Here is a 20,814-nt window from a genome sequence, read left to right as displayed (position 1 = left end):
GCTATCGTCCAAAAATAGACTGAAGTAAGGCTGCCAAGAGGACTTGAAAGCGGGGCAGAATTGCAGGAAACCGATTTCAGGAGGTAGACTGGAATTGCATTGAAAGCATAGGAAAAGAGGCAGAACGTCCACAATGATGCACTTGGCCAAAAAGGGCGTATGCGTTTTTTCCTGAATATATTCAGGAAAAAACGCATACGCCCTTTTTGGCCAACCAAGCAAGCTTGCAAAGGAAATCTGCACTACAATGAAGTCTCACTTCCCCCCGGTCAAAAGGGCCATCTGAAAAAAGTGTAAAATCCAGAAAGGCAGGACAGGCCATTGAGAACTGGGAGCCTTGTTATGCTGATGGGTGGGATGTAAATTGCCAACAGACACTTGGGAGAAGTGTATGGTGTTTCCTGAAACATCTAAAAAACAAAGCAACAGAGCCTAGGGCACTTCCACTTATGGTCCTATAGCTTAGGGAAATTAAAATCAAAAAGACACAGCCACCCCAAAGTTTGGAACGGCTCTGTTTACAAGAACCTCGTTTACAGTACAAGTTCAACATCGCAGAAAGTGAAAAATGGATAAAGAACTTGTGGTACTTACGTACAATGCAGTATCACTCAGCAATGAAATCTATGTCATCAGGCCCGTAGCAGCATAATGAGTAGATTCAGGTACGATGATTCTAACTGAAATAAGTCACACAGAAAAAGAAACATCATAAGATATCAGTAATACACGGAATGGAAACTTGGCTACACAGGAACTGAATTACAGAACAGAACAGGGTCTCAAATTTAGAAAAACAACTTATGCTTGCTTAAGGGTAAAGGTGAGTTGGGGTGCTGCATAAAACCAGAGATTGAAATGAGCACAGATAAAGTTCCTTAAGCCAAATATGGAATAGACAAGAGCTACTCCTTGCTCAACGAAATGGACTCAACACCCCATATTAAACGCCTAAGAATGTACCTGACTTGTAAGTATCTTAAAACCTATGGATTGCTATGTCTCCGAAAGAGAATCAAGCATGTGTACAGGGGCATAAACGCAGCAGTGATAGGATTGCAGAGGTTCGGTGAGCAAATGAAGACCCTTTGAAGTCATATTGCATGGTACCCATTCCACGGGTTTCAACTACCCAGGTTTAAGGTATTCTTCCTTCAGCTAAAACATGCATGTGGAACCTAGAGTATGATCAACCATGTGATCGGGAGACGTGTTCAAATATGTCTCAGTTTTCCTCCCCTGGTACTCGGGTGCAACATTCCAGACGCTTTACTAACACTCTCCCCACTTGGAGAGTCAGTCCCTTTAACCTCCTGTTTGGCCCAGTTTGCAATTTCTGCGGAAGATGAACAGGAATAGCGAGAACCAATGAGAGACTAGCTGGAGGTGTCTGGACGGGCAAATTTAACTCTCATTTCCCACCAGGAAGAGGAATTAACCAAAGGCTCAGCGTGCCGGGCCGGAACCAGATTAGGGCCTGAAGCCATCCTGCGGTGTTGCGGCCAGGTCACAAGAAAGCAAGTTGTAGAAAGGAGCTCAGGGGCACTGTAATTCACAAACCTGCAGAGTTATAAATGACAGCTATCGTCCAAAAATAGACTGAAGTAAGGCTGCCAAGAGGACTTGAAAGCGGGGCAGAATTGCAGGAAACCGATTTCAGGAGGTAGACTGGAATTGCATTGAAAGCATAGGAAAAGAGGCAGAACGTCCACAATGATGCACTTGGCCAAAAAGGGCGTATGCGTTTTTTCCTGAATATATTCAGGAAAAAACGCATACGCCCTTTTTGGCCAACCAAGCAAGCTTGCAAAGGAAATCTGCACTACAATGAAGTCTCACTTCCCCCCGGTCAAAAGGGCCATCTGAAAAAAGTGTAAAATCCAGAAAGGCAGGACAGGCCATGGAGAACTGGGAGCCTTGTTATGCTGATGGGCGGGATGTAAATTGCCAACAACCACTCGGGAGAAGTGTATGGTGTTTCCTGAAACATCTAAAAAACAAAGCAACAGAACCTAGGGCACTTCCACTTATGGTCCTATAGCTTAGGGAAATTAAAATCAAAAAGACACAGCCACCCCAAAGTTTGGAACGGCTCTGTTTACAAGAACCTCGTTTACAGTACAAGTTCAACATCGCAGAAAGTGAAAAATGGATAAAGAAGTTGTGGTATTTACTTACAAAGCAATATCACTCAGCAATGAAATCTGTGTCATCAGGCCCTTAGCAGCACAATGAGTGGATTCAGGTATGATGATTCTAACTGAAGTAAGTCACACAGAAAAAGAAACATCATAAGATATCAGTAATACACGGAATGTAAACTTGGCTACACAGGAACTGAATTACAGAACAGAACAGGGTCTCAAATTTAGAAAACCAACTTATGCTTGCTTAAGGGTAAAGGTGAGTTGGGGTGCTGCATAAAACCAGAGATTGAAATGAGCACAGATAAAGTTCCTTAAGTCAAATATGGAATAGACAAGAGCTACTCCTTGCTCAATGAAATGGACTCAACACCCCATATTAAACGCCTAAGAATGTACCTGACTAGTAAGTATCTTAAAACCTATGGATTGCTATGTCTCCAAAAGAGAATCAAGCATGTGTACAGGGGCATAAACGCAACAGTGATAGGATTGGAGAGGTTCGGTGAGCAAATGAAGACCCTTTGAAGTCATATTGCATGGTACCCATTCCACGGGTTTCAACTACCCAGGTTTAAGGTATTCTTCCTTCAGCTAAAACATGCATGTGGAACCTAGAGTATGATCAACCATGTGATCGGGAGACGTGTTCAAATATGTCTCAGTTTTCCTCCCCTGGTACTCGGGTGCAACATTCCAGACGCTTTACTAACACTCTCCCCACTTGGAGAGTCAGTCCCTTTAACCTCCTGTTTGGCCCAGTTTGCAATTTCTGCGGAAGATGAACAGGAATAGCGAGAACCAATGAGAGACTAGCTGGAGGTGTCTGGACGGGCAAATTTAACTCTCATTTCCCACCAGGAAGAGGAATTAACCAAAGGCTCAGCGTGCCGGGCCGGAACCAGATTAGGGCCTGAAGCCATCCTGCGGTGTTGCGGCCAGGTCACAAGAAAGCAAGTTGTAGAAAGGAGCTCAGGGGCACTGTAATTCACAAACCTGCAGAGTTATAAATGACAGCTATCGTCCAAAAATAGACTGAAGTAAGGCTGCCAAGAGGACTTGAAAGCGGGGCAGAATTGCAGGAAACCGATTTCAGGAGGTAGACTGGAATTGCATTGAAAGCATAGGAAAAGAGGCAGAACGTCCACAATGATGCACTTGGCCAAAAAGGGCGTATGCGTTTTTTCCTGAATATATTCAGGAAAAAACGCATACGCCCTTTTTGGCCAACCAAGCAAGCCTGCAAAGGAAATCTGCACTACAATGAAGTCTCACTTCCCCCCGGTCAAAAGGGCCATCTGAAAAAAGTGTAAAATCCAGAAAGGCAGGACAGGCCATGGAGAACTGGGAGCCTTGTTATGCTGATGGGCGGGATGTAAATTGCCAACAACCACTCGGGAGAAGTGTATGGTGTTTCCTGAAACATCTAAAAAAGAAAGCAACAGAACCTAGGGCACTTCCACTTATGGTCCTATAGCTTAGGGAAATTAAAATCAAAAAGACACAGCCACCCCAAAGTTTGGAACGGCTCTGTTTACAAGAACCTCGTTTACAGTACAAGTTCAACATCGCAGAAAGTGAAAAATGGATAAAGAAGTTGTGGTATTTACTTACAAAGCAATATCACTCAGCAATGAAATCTGTGTCATCAGGCCCTTAGCAGCACAATGAGTGGATTCAGGTATGATGATTCTAACTGAAGTAAGTCACACAGAAAAAGAAACATCATAAGATATCAGTAATACACGGAATGTAAACTTGGCTACACAGGAACTGAATTACAGAACAGAACAGGGTCTCAAATTTAGAAAACCAACTTATGCTTGCTTAAGGGTAAAGGTGAGTTGGGGTGCTGCATAAAACCAGAGATTGAAATGAGCACAGATAAAGTTCCTTAAGTCAAATATGGAATAGACAAGAGCTACTCCTTGCTCAATGAAATGGACTCAACACCGCATATTAAACGCCTAAGAATGTACCTGACTAGTAAGTATCTTAAAACCTATGGATTGCTATGTCTCCAAAAGAGAATCAAGCATGTGTACAGGGGCATAAACGCAACAGTGATAGGATTGGAGAGGTTCGGTGAGCAAATGAAGACCCTTTGAAGTCATATTGCATGGTACCCATTCCACGGGTTTCAACTACCCAGGTTTAAGGTATGATTCCTTCAGCTAAAACATGAATGTGGAACCTAGAGTATGATCAACCATGTGATCGGGAGACGTGTTCAAATATGTCTCAGTTTTCCTCCCCTGGTCTCGGGTGCAACATTCCAGACGCTTTACTAACACTCTCCCCACTTGGAGAGTCAGTCCCTTTAACCTCCTGTTTGGCCCAGTTTGCAATTTCTGCGGAAGATGAACAGGAATTGCGAGAACCAATGAGAGGCTAGCTGGAGGTGTCTGGACGGGCAAATTTAACTCTCATTTCCCACCAGGAAGAGGAATTAACCAAAGGCTCAGCGTGCCGGGCCGGAACCAGATTAGGGCCTGAAGCCATCCTGCGGTGTTGCGGCCAGGTCACAAGAAAGCAAGTTGTAGAAAGGAGCTCAGGGGCACTGTAATTCACAAACCTGCAGAGTTATAAATGACAGCTATCGTCCAAAAATAGACTGAAGTAAGGCTGCCAAGAGGACTTGAAAGCGGGGCAGAATTGCAGGAAACCGATTTCAGGAGGTAGACTGGAATTGCACTGAAAGCATAGGAAAAGAGGCAGAACGTCCACAATGATGCACTTGGCCAAAAAGGGCGTATGCGTTTTTTCCTGAATATATTCAGGAAAAAACGCATACGCCCTTTTTGGCCAACCAAGCAAGCTTGCAAAGGAAATCTGCACTACAATGAAGTCTCACTTCCCCCCGGTCAAAAGGGCCATCTGAAAAAAGTGTAAAATCCAGAAAGGCAGGACAGGCCATGGAGAACTGGGAGCCTTGTTATGCTGATGGGTGGGATGTAAATTGCCAACAGACACTTGGGAGAAGTGTATGGTGTTTCCTGAAACATCTAAAAAACAAAGCAACAGAACCTAGGGCACTTCCACTTATGGTCCTATAGCTTAGGGAAATTAAAATCAAAAAGACACAGCCACCCCAAAGTTTGGAACGGCTCTGTTTACAAGAACCTCGTTTACAGTACAAGTTCAACATCGCAGAAAGTGAAAAATGGATAAAGAAGTTGTGGTATTTACTTACAAAGCAATATCACTCAGCAATGAAATCTGTGTCATCAGGCCCTTAGCAGCACAGTGAGTGGATTCAGGTATGATGATTCTAACTGAAATAAGTCACACAGAAAAAGAAACATCATAAGATATCAGTAATACACGGAATGTAAACTTGGCTACACAGGAACTGAATTACAGAACAGAACAGGGTCTCAAATTTAGAAAACCAACTTATTCTTGCTTAAGGGTAAAGGTGAGTTGGGGAGCTGCATAAAACCAGAGATTGAAATGAGCACAGATAAAGTTCCTTAAGCCAAATATGGAATAGACAAGAGCTACTCCTTGCTCAACGAAATGGACTCAACACCCCATATTAAACGCCTAAGAATGTACCTGACTAGTAAGTATCGTAAAACCTATGGATTGCTATGTCTCCGAAAGAGAATCAAGCATGTGTACAGGGGCATAAACGCAGCACTGATAGGATTGGAGAGGTTCGGTGAGCAAATGAAGACCCTTTGAAGTCATATTGCATGGTACCCATTACACGGGTCTTAACTCTCCAGGTTTAAGGTATTCTTCCTTCAGCTAAAACATGCATGTGGAACCCAAGTATGATCAACCATGTGAATGGGAGACGTGTTCAAATATGTCTCAGTTTTCCTCCCCTGGTACTCGGGTGCAACATTCCAGACGCTTTACTAACACTCTCCCCACTTGGAGAGTCAGCGCCTTTAACCGCCTGTTTGGCCCAGTTTGCAATTTCTGCGGAAGATGAACAGGAATAGCGAGAACCAATGAGAGACTAGCTGGAGGTGTCTGGACAGGCAAATTTAACTCTCATTTCCCACCAGGAAGAGGAAATAACCAAAGGCTCAGCGTGCCGGGCCGGAACCAGATTAGGACCTGAAGCCATCCTGCGGTGTTGCGGCCAGGTCACAAGAAAGCAAGTTGAAGAAAGGAGCTCAGGGGCACTGTAATTCACAAACCTGCAGAGTTATAAATGACAGCTATCGTCCAAAAATAGACTGAAGTAAGGCTGCGAAGAGGACTTGAAAGCGGGGCAGAATTGCAGGAAACCGATTTCAGGAGGTAGACTGGAATTGCATTGAAAGCATAGGAAAAGAGGCAGAACGTCCACAATGATGCACTTGGCCAAAAAGGGCGTATGCGTTTTTTCCTGAATATATTCAGGAAAAAACGCATACGCCCTTTTTGGCCAACCAAGCAAGCTTGCAAAGGAAATCTGCACTACAATGAAGTCTCACTTCCCCCCGGTCAAAAGGGCCATCTGAAAAAAGTGTAAAATCCAGAAAGGCAGGACAGGCCATGGAGAACTGGGAGCCTTGTTATGCTGATGGGCGGGATGTAAATTGCCAAGAGGCACTCGGGAGAAGTGTATGGTGTTTCCTGAAACATCTAAAAAACAAAGCAACAGAGCCAAGGGCACTTCCACTTATGGTCCTATAGCTTAGGGAAATTAAAATCAAAAAGACACAGCCACCCCAAAGTTTGGAACGGCTCTGTTTACAAGAACCTCGTTTACAGTACAAGTTCAACATCGCAGAAAGTGAAAAATGGATAAAGAAGTTGTGGTATTCACTTACAAAGCAATATCACTCAGCAATGAAATCTATGTCATCAGGCCCTTAGCAGCACAATGAGTGGATTCAGGTATGATGATTCTAACTGAAATAAGTCACACAGAAAAAGAAACATCATAAGATATCAGTAATACACGGAATGGAAACTTGGCTACACAGGAACTGAATTACAGAACAGAACAGGGTCTCAAATTTAGAAAAACAACTTATTCTTGCTTAAGGGTAAAGGTGAGTTGGGGTGCTGCATAAAACCAGAGATTGAAATGAGCACAGATAAAGTTCCTTAAGCCAAATATGGAATAGACAAGAGCTACTCCTTGCTCAACGAAATGGACTCAACACCGCATATTAAACGCCTAAGAATGTACCTGACTTGTAAGTATCTTAAAACCTATGGATTGCTATGTCTCCGAAAGAGAATCAAGCATGTGTACAGGGGCATAAACGCAGCAGTGATAGGATTGGAGAGGTTCGGTGAGCAAATGAAGACCCTTTGAAGTCATATTGCATGGTACCCATTCCACGGGTTTCAACTACCCAGGTTTAAGGTATTCTTCCTTCAGCTAAAACATGCATGTGGAACCTAGAGTATGATCAACCATGTGATCGGGAGACGTGTTCAAATATGTCTCAGTTTTCCTCCCCTGGTACTCGGGTGCAACATTCCAGACGCTTTACTAACACTCTCCCCACTTGGACAGTCAGTCCATTTAACCTCCTGTTTGGCCCAGTTTGCAATTTCTGTGGAAGATGAACAGGAATAGCGAGAACCAATGAGAGGCTAGCTGGAGGTGTCTGGACGGGCAAATTTAACTCTCATTTCCCACCAGGAAGAGGAAATAACCAAAGGCTCAGCGTGCCGTACCGGAACCAGATTAGGGCCTGAAGCCATCCTGCGGTGTTGCGGCCAGGTCACAAGAAAGCAAGTTGAAGAAAGGAGCTCAGGGGCACTGTAATTCACAAACCTGCAGAGTTATAAATGACAGCTATCGTCCAAAAATAGACTGAAGTAAGGCTGCCAAGAGGACTTGAAAGCGGGGCAGAATTGCAGGAAACCGATTTCAGGAGGTAGACTGGAATTGCATTGAAAGCATAGGAAAAGAGGCAGAACGTCCACAATGATGCACTTGGCCAAAAAGGGCGTATGCGTTTTTCCCTGAATATATTCAGGAAAAAACGCATACGCCCTTTTTGGCCAACCAAGCAAGCTTGCAAAGGAAATCTGCACTACAATGAAGTCTCACTTCCCCCCGGTCAAAAGGGCCATCTGAAAAAAGTGTAAAATCCAGAAAGGCAGGACAGGCCATGGAGAACTGGGAGCCTTGTTTTGCTGATGGGCGGGATGTAAATTGCCAACAACCACTCGGGAGAAGTGTATGGTGTTTCCTGAAACATCTAAAAAACAAAGCAACAGAAACTAGGGCACTTCCACTTATGGTCCTATAGCTTAGGGAAATTAAAATCAAAAAGACAGAGCCACCCCAAAGTTTGGAACGGCTCTGTTTACAAGAACCTCGTTTACAGTACAAGTTCAACATCGCAGAAAGTGAAAAATGGATAAAGAAGTTGTGGTATTTACTTACAAAGCAATATCACTCAGCAATGAAATCTGTGTCATCAGGCCCTTAGCAGCACAATGAGTGGATTCAGGTATGATGATTCTATCTGAAGTAAGTTACACAGAAATAGAAACATCATAAGATATCAGTAATACACGGAATGTAAACTTGGCTACACAGGAACTGAATTACAGAACAGAACAGGGTCTCAAATTTAGAAAACCAACTTATGCTTGCTTAAGGGTAAAGGTGAGTTGGGGTGCTGCATAAAACCAGAGATTGAAATGAGCACAGATAAAGTTCCTTAAGTCAAATATGGAATAGACAAGAGCTACTCCTTGCTCAACGAAACGGACTCAACACCGCATATTAAACGCCTAAGAATGTACCTGACTAGTAAGTATCTTAAAACCTATGGATTGCTATGTCTCCGAAAGAGAATCAAGCATGTGTACAGGGGCATAAACGCAGCAGTGATAGGATTGGAGAGGTTCGGTGAGCAAATGAAGACCCTTTGAAGTCATATTGCATGGTACCCATTACACGGGTCTTAACTCTCCAGGTTTAAGGTATTCTTCCTTCAGCAAAAACATGCATGTGGAACCCAAGTATGATCAACCATGTGAATGGGAGACGTGTTCAAATATGTCTCAGTTTTCCTCCCCTGGTACTCGGGTGCAACATTCCAGACGCTTTACTAACACTCTCCCCACTTGGAGAGTCAGCGCCTTTAACCGCCTGTTTGGCCCAGTTTGCAATTTCTGCGGAACATGAACAGGAATAGCGAGAACCAATGAGAGACTAGCTGGAGGTGTCTGGACAGGCAAATTTAACTCTCATTTCCCACCAGGAAGAGGAAATAACCAAAGGCTCAGCGTGCCGTGCCGGAACCAGATTAGGACCTGAAGCCATCCTGCGGTGTTGCGGCCAGGTCACAAGAAAGCAAGTTGAAGAAAGGAGCTCAGGGGCACTGTAATTCACAAACCTGCAGAGTTATAAATGACAGCTATCGTCCAAAAATAGACTGAAGTAAGGCTGCGAAGAGGACTTGAAAGCGGGGCAGAATTGCAGGAAACCGATTTCAGGAGGTAGACTGGAATTGCATTGAAAGCATAGGAAAAGAGGCAGAACGTCCACAATGATGCACTTGGCCAAAAAGGGCGTATGCGTTTTTTCCTGAATATATTCAGGAAAAAACGCATACGCCCTTTTTGGCCAACCAAGCAAGCTTGCAAAGGAAATCTGCACTACAATGAAGTCGCACTTCCCCCCGGTCAAAAGGGCCATCTGAAAAAAGTGTAAAATCCAGAAAGGCAGGACAGGCCATGGAGAACTGGGAGCCTTGTTATGCTGATGGGCGGGATGTAAATTGCCAAGAGGCACTCGGGAGAAGTGTATGGTGTTTCCTGAAACATCTAAAAAACAAAGCAACAGAGCCAAGGGCACTTCCACTTATGGTCCTATAGCTTAGGGAAATTAAAATCAAAAAGACACAGCCACCCCAAAGTTTGGAACGGCTCTGTTTACAAGAACCTCGTTTACAGTACAAGTTCAACATCGCAGAAAGTGAAAAATGGATAAAGAAGTTGTGGTATTCACTTACAAAGCAATATCACTCAGCAATGAAATCTATGTCATCAGGCCCTTAGCAGCACAATGAGTGGATTCAGGTATGATGATTCTAACTGAAATAAGTCACACAGAAAAAGAAACATCATAAGATATCAGTAATACACGGAATGGAAACTTGGCTACACAGGAACTGAATTACAGAACAGAACAGGGTCTCAAATTTAGAAAAACAACTTATTCTTGCTTAAGGGTAAAGGTGAGTTGGGGTGCTGCATAAAACCAGAGATTGAAATGAGCACAGATAAAGTTCCTTAAGCCAAATATGGAATAGACAAGAGCTACTCCTTGCTCAACGAAATGGACTCAACACCGCATATTAAACGCCTAAGAATGTACCTGACTTGTAAGTATCTTAAAACCTATGGATTGCTATGTCTCCGAAAGAGAATCAAGCATGTGTACAGGGGCATAAACGCAGCAGTGATAGGATTGGAGAGGTTCGGTGAGCAAATGAAGACCCTTTGAAGTCATATTGCATGGTACCCATTCCACGGGTTTCAACTACCCAGGTTTAAGGTATTCTTCCTTCAGCTAAAACATGCATGTGGAACCTAGAGTATGATCAACCATGTGATCGGGAGACGTGTTCAAATATGTCTCAGTTTTCCTCCCCTGGTACTCGGGTGCAACATTCCAGACGCTTTACTAACACTCTCCCCACTTGGAGAGTCAGTCCCTTTAACCTCCTGTTTGGCCCAGTTTGCAATTTCTGCGGAAGACGAACAGGAATAGCGAGAACCAATGAGAGGCTAGCTGGAGGTGTCTGGACGGGCAAATTTAACTCTCATTTCCTAGCAGGAAGAGGAATTAACCAAAGGCTCAGCATGCCGGGCCGGAACCAGATTAGGGCCTGAAGCCATCCTGCGGTGTTGCGGCCAGGTCACAAGAAAGCGAGTTGAAGAAAGGAGCTCAGGGGCACTGTAATTCACAAACCTGCAGAGTTATAAATGACAGCTATCGTCCAAAAATAGACTGAAGTAAGGCTGCCAAGAGGACTTGAAAGCGGGGCAGAATTGCAGGAAACCGATTTCAGGAGGTAGACTGGAATTGCATTGAAAGCATAGGAAAAGAGGCAGACCGTCCACAATGATGCACTTGGCCAAAAAGGGCGTATGCGTTTTTTCCTGAATATATTCAGGAAAAAACGCATACGCCCTTTTTGGCCAACCAAGCAAGCTTGCAAAGGAAATCTGCACTACAATGAAGTCTCACTTCCCCCCGGTCAAAAGGGCCATCTGAAAAAAGTGTAAAATCCAGAAAGGCAACAGGCCATTGAGAACTGGGAGCCTTGTTATGCTGATGGGCGGGATGTAAATTGCCAACAGACACTTGGGAGAAGTGTATGGTGTTTCCTGAAACATCTAAAAAACAAAGCAACAGAGCCAAGGGCACTTCCACTTATGGTCCTATAGCTTAGGGAAATTAAAATCAAAAAGACACAGCCACCCCAAAGTTTGGAACGGCTCTGTTTACAAGAACCTCGTTTACAGTACAAGTTCAACATCGCAGAAAGTGAAAAATGGATAAAGAAGTTGTGGTATTCACTTACAAAGCAATATCACTCAGCAATGAAATCTATGTCATCAGGCCCTTAGCAGCACAATGAGTGGATTCAGGTATGATGATTCTAACTGAAATAAGTCACACAGAAAAAGAAACATCATAAGATATCAGTAATATACGGAATGGAAACTTGGCTACACAGGAACTGAATTACAGAACAGAACAGGGTCTCAAATTTAGAAAAACAACTTATTCTTGCTTAAGGGTAAAGGTGAGTTGGGGTGCTGCATAAAACCAGAGATTGAAATGAGCACAGATAAAGTTCCTTAAGTCAAATATGGAATAGACAAGAGCTACTCCTTGCTCAACAAAATGGACTCAACACCGCATATTAAACGCCTAAGAATGTACCTGACTTGTAAGTATCTTAAAACCTATGGATTGCTATGTCTCCGAAAGAGAATCAAGCATGTGTACAGGGGCATAAACGCAGCAGTGATAGGATTGGAGAGGTTCGGTGAGCAAATGAAGACCCTTTGAAGTCATATTGCATGGTACCCATTCCACGGGTTTCAACTACCCAGGTTTAAGGTATTCTTCCTTCAGCTAAAACATGCATGTGGAACCTAGAGTATGATCAACCATGTGATTGGGAGACGTGTTCAAATATGTCTCAGTTTTCCTCCCCTGGTACTCGGGTGCAACATTCCAGACGCTTTACTAACACTCTCCCCACTTGGACAGTCAGTCCATTTAACCTCCTGTTTGGCCCAGTTTGCAATTTCTGTGGAAGATGAACAGGAATAGCGAGAACCAATGAGAGGCTAGCTGGAGGTGTCTGGACGGGCAAATTTAACTCTCATTTCCCACCAGGAAGAGGAAATAACCAAAGGCTCAGCATGCCGTACCGGAACCAGATTAGGGCCTGAAGCCATCCTGCGGTGTTGCGGCCAGGTCACAAGAAAGCGAGTTGAAGAAAGGAGCTCAGGGGCACTGTAATTCACAAACCTGCAGAGTTATAAATGACAGCTATCGTCCAAAAATAGACTGAAGTAAGGCTGCCAAGAGGACTTGAAAGCGGGGCAGAATTGCAGGAAACCGATTTCAGGAGGTAGACTGGAATTGCATTGAAAGCATAGGAAAAGAGGCAGAACGTCCACAATGATGCACTTGGCCAAAAAGGGCGTATGCGTTTTTTCCTCAGGAAAAAACGCATACGCCCTTTTTGGCCAACCAAGCAAGCTTGCAAAGGAAATCTGCACTACAATGAAGTCTCACTTCCCCCCGGTCAAAAGGGCCATCTGAAAAAAGTGTAAAATCCAGAAAGGCAGGACAGGCCATGGAGAACTGGGAGCCTTGTTATGCTGATGGGCGGGATGTAAATTGCCAACAACCACTCGGGAGAAGTGTATGGTGTTTCCTGAAACATCTAAAAAACAAAGCAACAGAAACTAGGGCACTTCCACTTATGGTCCTATAGCTTAGGGAAATTAAAATCAAAAAGACACAGCCACCCCAAAGTTTGGAACGGCTCTGTTTACAAGAACCTCGTTTACAGTACAAGTTCAACATCGCAGAAAGTGAAAAATGGATAAAGAAGTTGTGGTATTTACTTACAAAGCAATATCACTCAGCAATGAAATCTGTGTCATCAGGCCCTTAGCAGCACAATGAGTGGATTCAGGTATGATGATTCTATCTGAAGTAAGTCACACAGAAATAGAAACATCATAAGATATCAGTAATACACGGAATGTAAACTTGGCTACACAGGAACTGAATTACAGAACAGAACAGGGTCTCAAATTTAGAAAACCAACTTATGCTTGTTTAAGGGTAAAGGTGAGTTGGGGTGCTGCATAAAACCAGAGATTGAAATGAGCACAGATAAAGTTCCTTAAGCCAAATATGGAATAGACAAGAGCTACTCCTTGCTCAACGAAATGGACTCAACACCCCATATTAAACGCCTAAGAATGTACCTGACTAGTAAGTATCTTAAAACCTATGGATTGCTATGTCTCCGAAAGAGAATCAAGCATGTGTACAGGGGCATAAACGCAGCAGTGATAGGATTGGAGAGGTTCGGTGAGCAAATGAAGACCCTTTGAAGTCATATTGCATGGTACCCATTCCACGGGTTTCAACTACCCAGGTTTAAGGTATTCTTCCTTCAGCTAAAACATGCATGTGGAACCTAGAGTATGATCAACCATGTGATCGGGAGACGTGTTCAAATATGTCTCAGTTTTCCTCCCCTGGTACTCGGGTGCAACATTCCAGACGCTTTACTAACACTCTCCCCACTTGGACAGTCAGTCCATTTAACCTCCTGTTTGGCCCAGTTTGCAATTTCTGTGGAAGATGAACAGGAATAGCGAGAACCAATGAGAGGCTAGCTGGAGGTGTCTGGACGGGCAAATTTAACTCTCATTTCCCACCAGGAAGAGGAAATAACCAAAGGCTCAGCGTGCCGTACCGGAACCAGATTAGGGCCTGAAGCCATCCTGCGGTGTTGCGGCCAGGTCACAAGAAAGCAAGTTGAAGAAAGGAGCTCAGGGGCACTGTAATTCACAAACCTGCAGAGTTATAAATGACAGCTATCGTCCAAAAATAGACTGAAGTAAGGCTGCCAAGAGGACTTGAAAACGGGGCAGAATTGCAGGAAACCGATTTCAGGAGGTAGACTGGAATTGCATTGAAAGCATAGGAAAAGAGGCAGAACGTCCACAATGATGCACTTGGCCAAAAAGGGCGTATGCGTTTTTCCCTGAATATATTCAGGAAAAATCGCATACGCCCTTTTTGGCCAACCAAGCAAGCTTGCAAAGGAAATCTGCACTACAATGAAGTCTCACTTCCCCCCGGTCAAAAGGGCCATCTGAAAAAAGTGTAAAATCCAGAAAGGCAGGACAGGCCATGGAGAACTGGGAGCCTTGTTATGCTGATGGGCGGGATGTAAATTGCCAACAACCACTCGGGAGAAGTGTATGGTGTTTCCTGAAACATCTAAAAAACAAAGCAACAGAAACTAGGGCACTTCCACTTATGGTCCTATAGCTTAGGGAAATTAAAATCAAAAAGACACAGCCACCCCAAAGTTTGGAACGGCTCTGTTTACAAGAACCTCGTTTACAGTACAAGTTCAACATCGCAGAAAGTGAAAAATGGATAAAGAAGTTGTGGTATTTACTTACAAAGCAATATCACTCAGCAATGAAATCTGTGTCATCAGGCCCTTAGCAGCACAATGAGTGGATTCAGGTATGATGATTCTATCTGAAGTAAGTCACACAGAAATAGAAACATCATAAGATATCAGTAATACACGGAATGTAAACTTGGCTACACAGGAACTGAATTACAGAACAGAACAGGGTCTCAAATTTAGAAAACCAACTTATGCTTGCTTAAGGGTAAAGGTGAGTTGGGGTGCTGCATAAAACCAGAGATTGAAATGAGCACAGATAAAGTTCCTTAAGTCAAATATGGAATAGACAAGAGCTACTCCTTGCTCAACGAAATGGACTCAACACCGCATATTAAACGCCTAAGAATGTACCTGACTAGTAAGTATCTTAAAACCTATGGATTGCTATGTCTCCGAAAGAGAATCAAGCATGTGTACAGGGGCATAAACGCAGCAGTGATAGGATTGGAGAGGTTCGGTGAGCAAATGAAGACCCTTTGAAGTCATATTGCATGGTACCCATTACACGGGTCTTAACTCTCCAGGTTTAAGGTATTCTTCCTTCAGCTAAAACATGCATGTGGAACCCAAGTATGATCAACCATGTGAATGGGAGACGTGTTCAAATATGTCTCAGTTTTCCTCCCCTGGTACTCGGGTGCAACATTCCAGACGCTTTACTAACACTCTCCCCACTTGGAGAGTCAGCGCCTTTAACCGCCTGTTTGGCCCAGTTTGCAATTTCTGCGGAACATGAACAGGAATAGCGAGAACCAATGAGAGACTAGCTGGAGGTGTCTGGACAGGCAAATTTAACTCTCATTTCCCACCAGGAAGAGGAAATAACCAAAGGCTCAGCGTGCCGTGCCGGAACCAGATTAGGACCTGAAGCCATCCTGCGGTGTTGCGGCCAGGTCACAAGAAAGCAAGTTGAAGAAAGGAGCTCAGGGGCACTGTAATTCACAAACATGCAGAGTTATAAATGACAGCTATCGTCCAAAAATAGACTGAAGTAAGGCTGCGAAGAGGACTTGAAAGCGGGGCAGAATTGCAGGAAACCGATTTCAGGAGGTAGACTGGAATTGCATTGAAAGCATAGGAAAAGAGGCAGAACGTCCACAATGATGCACTTGGCCAAAAAGGGCGTATGCGTTTTTTCCTGAATATATTCAGGAAAAAACGCATACGCCCTTTTTGGCCAACCAAGCAAGCTTGCAAAGGAAATCTGCACTACAATGAAGTCGCACTTCCCCCCGGTCAAAAGGGCCATCTGAAAAAAGTGTAAAATCCAGAAAGGCAGGACAGGCCATGGAGAACTGGGAGCCTTGTTATGCTGATGGGCGGGATGTAAATTGCCAAGAGGCACTCGGGAGAAGTGTATGGTGTTTCCTGAAACATCTAAAAAACAAAGCAACAGAGCCAAGGGCACTTCCACTTATGGTCCTATAGCTTAGGGAAATTAAAATCAAAAAGACACAGCCACCCCAAAGTTTGGAACGGCTCTGTTTACAAGAACCTCGTTTACAGTACAAGTTCAACATCGCAGAAAGTGAAAAATGGATAAAGAAGTTGTGGTATTCACTTACAAAGCAATATCACTCAGCAATGAAATCTATGTCATCAGGCCCTTAGCAGCACAATGAGTGGATTCAGGTATGATGATTCTAACTGAAATAAGTCACACAGAAAAAGAAACATCATAAGATATCAGTAATACACGGAATGGAAACTTGGCTACACAGGAACTGAATTACAGAACAGAACAGGGTCTCAAATTTAGAAAAACAACTTATTCTTGCTTAAGGGTAAAGGTGAGTTGGGGTGCTGCATAAAACCAGAGATTGAAATGAGCACAGATAAAGTTACTTAAGCCAAATATGGAATAGACAAGAGCTACTCCTTGCTCAACGAAATGGACTCAACACCGCATATTAAACGCCTAAGAATGTACCTGACTTGTAAGTATCTTAAAACCTATGGATTGCTATGTCTCCGAAAGAGAATCAAGCATGTGTACAGGGGCATAAACGCAGCAGTGATAGGATTGGAGAGGTTCGGTGAGCAAATGAAGACCCTTTGAAGTCATATTGCATGGTACCCATTCCACGGGTTTCAACTACCCAGGTTTAAGGTATTCTTCCTTCAGCTAAAACATGCATGTGGAACCTAGAGTATGATCAACCATGTGATCGGGAGACGTGTTCAAATATGTCTCAGTTTTCCTCCCCTGGTACTCGGGTGCAACATTCCAGACGCTTTACTAACACTCTCCCCACTTGGAGAGTCAGTCCCTTTAACCTCCTGTTTGGCCCAGTTTGCAATTTCTGCGGAAGACGAACAGGAATAGCGAGAACCAATGAGAGGCTAGCTGGAGGTGTCTGGACGGGCAAATTTAACTCTCATTTCCTAGCAGGAAGAGGAATTAACCAAAGGCTCAGCATGCCGGGCCGGAACCAGATTAGGGCCTGAAGCCATTCTGCGGTGTTGCGGCCAGGTCACAAGAAAGCGAGTTGAAGAAAGGAGCTCAGGGGCACTGTAATTCACAAAACTGCAGAGTTATAAATGACAGCTATCGTCCAAAAATAGACTGAAGTAAGGCTGCCAAGAGGACTTGAAAGCGGGGCAGAATTGCAGGAAACCGATTTCAGGAGGTAGACTGGAATTGCATTGAAAGCATAGGAAAAGAGGCAGACCGTCCACAATGATGCACTTGGCCAAAAAGGGCGTATGCGTTTTTTCCTGAATATATTCAGGAAAAAACGCATACGCCCTTTTTGGCCAACCAAGCAAGCTTGCAAAGGAAATCTGCACTACAATGAAGTCTCACTTCCCCCCGGTCAAAAGGGCCATCTGAAAAAAGTGTAAAATCCAGAAAGGCAACAGGCCATTGAGAACTGGGAGCCTTGTTATGCTGATGGGCGGGATATAAATTGCCAACAGACACTTGGGAGAAGTGTATGGTGTTTCCTGAAACATCTAAAAAACAAAACAACAGAGCCTAGGGCACTTCCACTTATGGTCCTATAGCTTAGGGAAATTAAAATCAAAAAGACACAGCCACCCCAAAGTTTGGAACGGCTCTGTTTACAAGAACCTCGTTTACAGTACAAGTTCAACATCGCAGAAAGTGAAAAATGGATAAAGAAGTTGTGGTATTCACTTACAAAGCAATATCACTCAGCAATGAAATCTATGTCATCAGGCCCTTAGCAGCACAATGAGTGGATTCAGGTATGATGATTCTAACTGAAATAAGTCACACAGAAAAAGAAACATCATAAGATATCAGTAATACACGGAATGGAAACTTGGCTACACAGGAACTGAATTACAGAACAGAACAGGGTCTCAAATTTAGAAAAACAACTTATTCTTGCTTAAGGGTAAAGGTGAGTTGCGGTGCCGCATAAAACCAGAGATTGAAATGAGCACAGATAAAGTTCCTTAAGTCAAATATGGAATAGACAAGAGCTACTCCTTGCTCAACGAAATGGACTCAACACCGCATATTAAACGCCTAAGAATGTACCTGACTTGTAAGTATCTTAAAACCTATGGATTGCTATGTCTCCGAAAGAGAATCAAGCATGTGTACAGGGGCATAAACGCAGCAGTGATAGGATTGGAGAGGTTCGGTGAGCAAATGAAGACCCTTTGAAGTCATATTGCATGGTACCCATTCCACGGGTTTCAACTACCCAGGTTTAAGGTATTCTTCCTTCAGCTAAAACATGCATGTGGAACCTAGAGTATGATCAACCATGTGATCGGGAGACGTGTTCAAATATGTCTCAGTTTTCCTCCCCTGGTACTCGGGTGCAACATTCCAGACGCTTTACTAACACTCTCCCCACTTGGACAGTCAGTCCATTTAACCTCCTGTTTGGCCCAGTTTGCAATTTCTGTGGAAGATGAACAGGAATAGCGAGAACCAATGAGAGGCTAGCTGGAGGTGTCTGGACGGGCAAATTTAACTCTCATTTCCCACCAGGAAGAGGAAATAACCAAAGGCTCAGCGTGCCGTACCGGAACCAGATTAGGGCCTGAAGCCATCCTGCGGTGTTGCGGCCAGGTCACAAGAAAGCTAGTTGAAGAAAGGAGCTCAGGGGCACTGTAATTCACAAACCTGCAGAGTTATAAATGACAGCTATCGTCCAAAAATAGACTGAAGTAAGGCTGCCAAGAGGACTTGAAAGCGGGGCAGAATTGCAGGAAACCGATTTCAGGAGGTAGACTGGAATTGCATTGAAAGCATAGGAAAAGAGGCAGAACGTCCACAATGATGCACTTGGCCAAAAAGGGCGTATGCGTTTTTCCCTGAATATATTCAGGAAAAAACGCATACGCCCTTTTTGGCCAACCAAGCAAGCTTGCAAAGGAAATCTGCACTACAATGAAGTCTCACTTCCCCCCGGTCAAAAGGGCCATCTGAAAAAAGTGTAAAATCCAGAAAGGCAGGACAGGCCATGGAGAACTGGGAGCCTTGTTATGCTGATGGGCGGGATGTAAATTGCCAACAACCACTCGGGAGAAGTGTATGGTGTTTCCTGAAACATCTAAAAAACAAAGCAACAGAAACTAGGGCACTTCCACTTATGGTCCTATAGCTTAGGGAAATTAAAATCAAAAAGACACAGCCACCCCAAAGTTTGGAACGGCTCTGTTTACAAGAACCTCGTTTACAGTACAAGTTCAACATCGCAGAAAGTGAAAAATGGATAAAGAAGTTGTGGTATTTACTTACAAAGCAATATCACTCAGCAATGAAATCTGTGTCATCAGGCCCTTAGAAGCACAGTGAGTGGATTCAGGTATGATGATTCTATCTGAAGTAAGTCACACAGAAATAGAAACATCATAAGATATCAGTAATACACGGAATGTAAACTTGGCTACACAGGAACTGAATTACAGAACAGAACAGGGTCTCAAATTTAGAAAACCAACTTATGCTTGCTTAAGGGTAAAGGTGAGTTGGGGTGCTGCATAAAACCAGAGATTGAAATGAGCACAGATAAAGTTCCTTAAGCCAAATATGGAATAGACAAGAGCTACTCCTTGCTCAACGAAATGGACTCAACACCCCATATTAAACGCCTAAGAATGTACCTGACTAGTAAGTATCTTAAAACCTATGGATTGCTATGTCTCCGAAAGAGAATCAAGCATGTGTACAGGGGCATAAACGCAGCAGTGATAGGATTGGAGAGGTTCGGTGAGCAAATGAAGACCCTTTGAAGTCATATTGCATGGTACCCATTCCACGGGTTTCAACTACCCAGGTTTAAGGTATTCTTCCTTCAGCTAAAACATACATGTGGAACCCAAGTATGATCAACCATGTGAATGGGAGACGTGTTCAAATATGTCTCAGTTTTCCTCCCCTGGTACTCGGGTGCAACATTCCAGACGCTTTACTAACACTCTCCCCACTTGGAGAGTCAGCGCCTTTAACCGACTGTTTGGCCCAGTTTGCAATTTCTGCGGAAGATGAACAGGAATAGCGAGAACCAATGAGAGACTAGCTGGAGGTGTCTGGACAGGCAAATTTAACTCTCATTTCCCACCAGGAGGAGGAAATAACCAAAGGCTCATCGTGCCGTGCCGGAACAAGATTAGGACCTGAAGCCATCCTGCGGTGTTGCGGCCAGGTCACAAGAAAGCAAGTTGAAGAAAGGAGCTCAGGGGCACTGTAATTCACAAACCTGCAGAGTTATAAATGACAGCTATCGTCCAAAAATAGACTGAAGTAAGGCTGCGAAGAGGACTTGAAAGCGGGGCAGAATTGCAGGAAACCGATTTCAGGAGGTAGACTGGAATTGCATTGAAAGCATAGGAAAAGAGGCAGAACGTCCACAATGATGCACTTGGCCAAAAAGGGCGTATGCGTTTTTTCCTGAATATATTCAGGAAAAAACGCATACGCCCTTTTTGGCCAACCAAGCAAGCTTGCAAAGGAAATCTGCACTACAATGAAGTCTCACTTCCCCCCGGTCAAAAGGGCCATCTGAAAAAAG

The 20,814-nt window shown here is 43.9% G+C and overlaps 1 long non-coding RNA gene across 45 annotated transcripts in view; it reads right to left on the bottom strand.

Moving 5' to 3' along the window:
• The window catches only part of LOC307181360, a 968,012-nt gene that overhangs the window by 432,683 nt on the left and 514,515 nt on the right, over positions 1-20,814 (bottom strand). For 42 of the 45 annotated variants that reach the window (XR_013826546.1, XR_013826547.1, XR_013826567.1 and 39 more), the window contains one exon: positions 19,542-19,623. The exons of the other annotated variants lie outside the window; for them this stretch is intronic. This is a non-coding gene — a long non-coding RNA (uncharacterized lncRNA). The remainder of the gene's footprint in view (positions 1-19,541; positions 19,624-20,814) is intronic. 45 annotated transcript variants of the gene reach the window in all.

The sequence above is a fragment of the Stenella coeruleoalba genome (assembly GCF_951394435.1).
Source record: "Stenella coeruleoalba genome assembly, contig: scaffold_118, whole genome shotgun sequence".
In the NCBI taxonomy this organism is placed as follows: Eukaryota; Metazoa; Chordata; class Mammalia; order Artiodactyla; family Delphinidae; genus Stenella; species Stenella coeruleoalba.
Note: the sequence above shows the minus strand (reverse complement) of the source record. Positions and strands in the feature narration are given on the sequence as shown.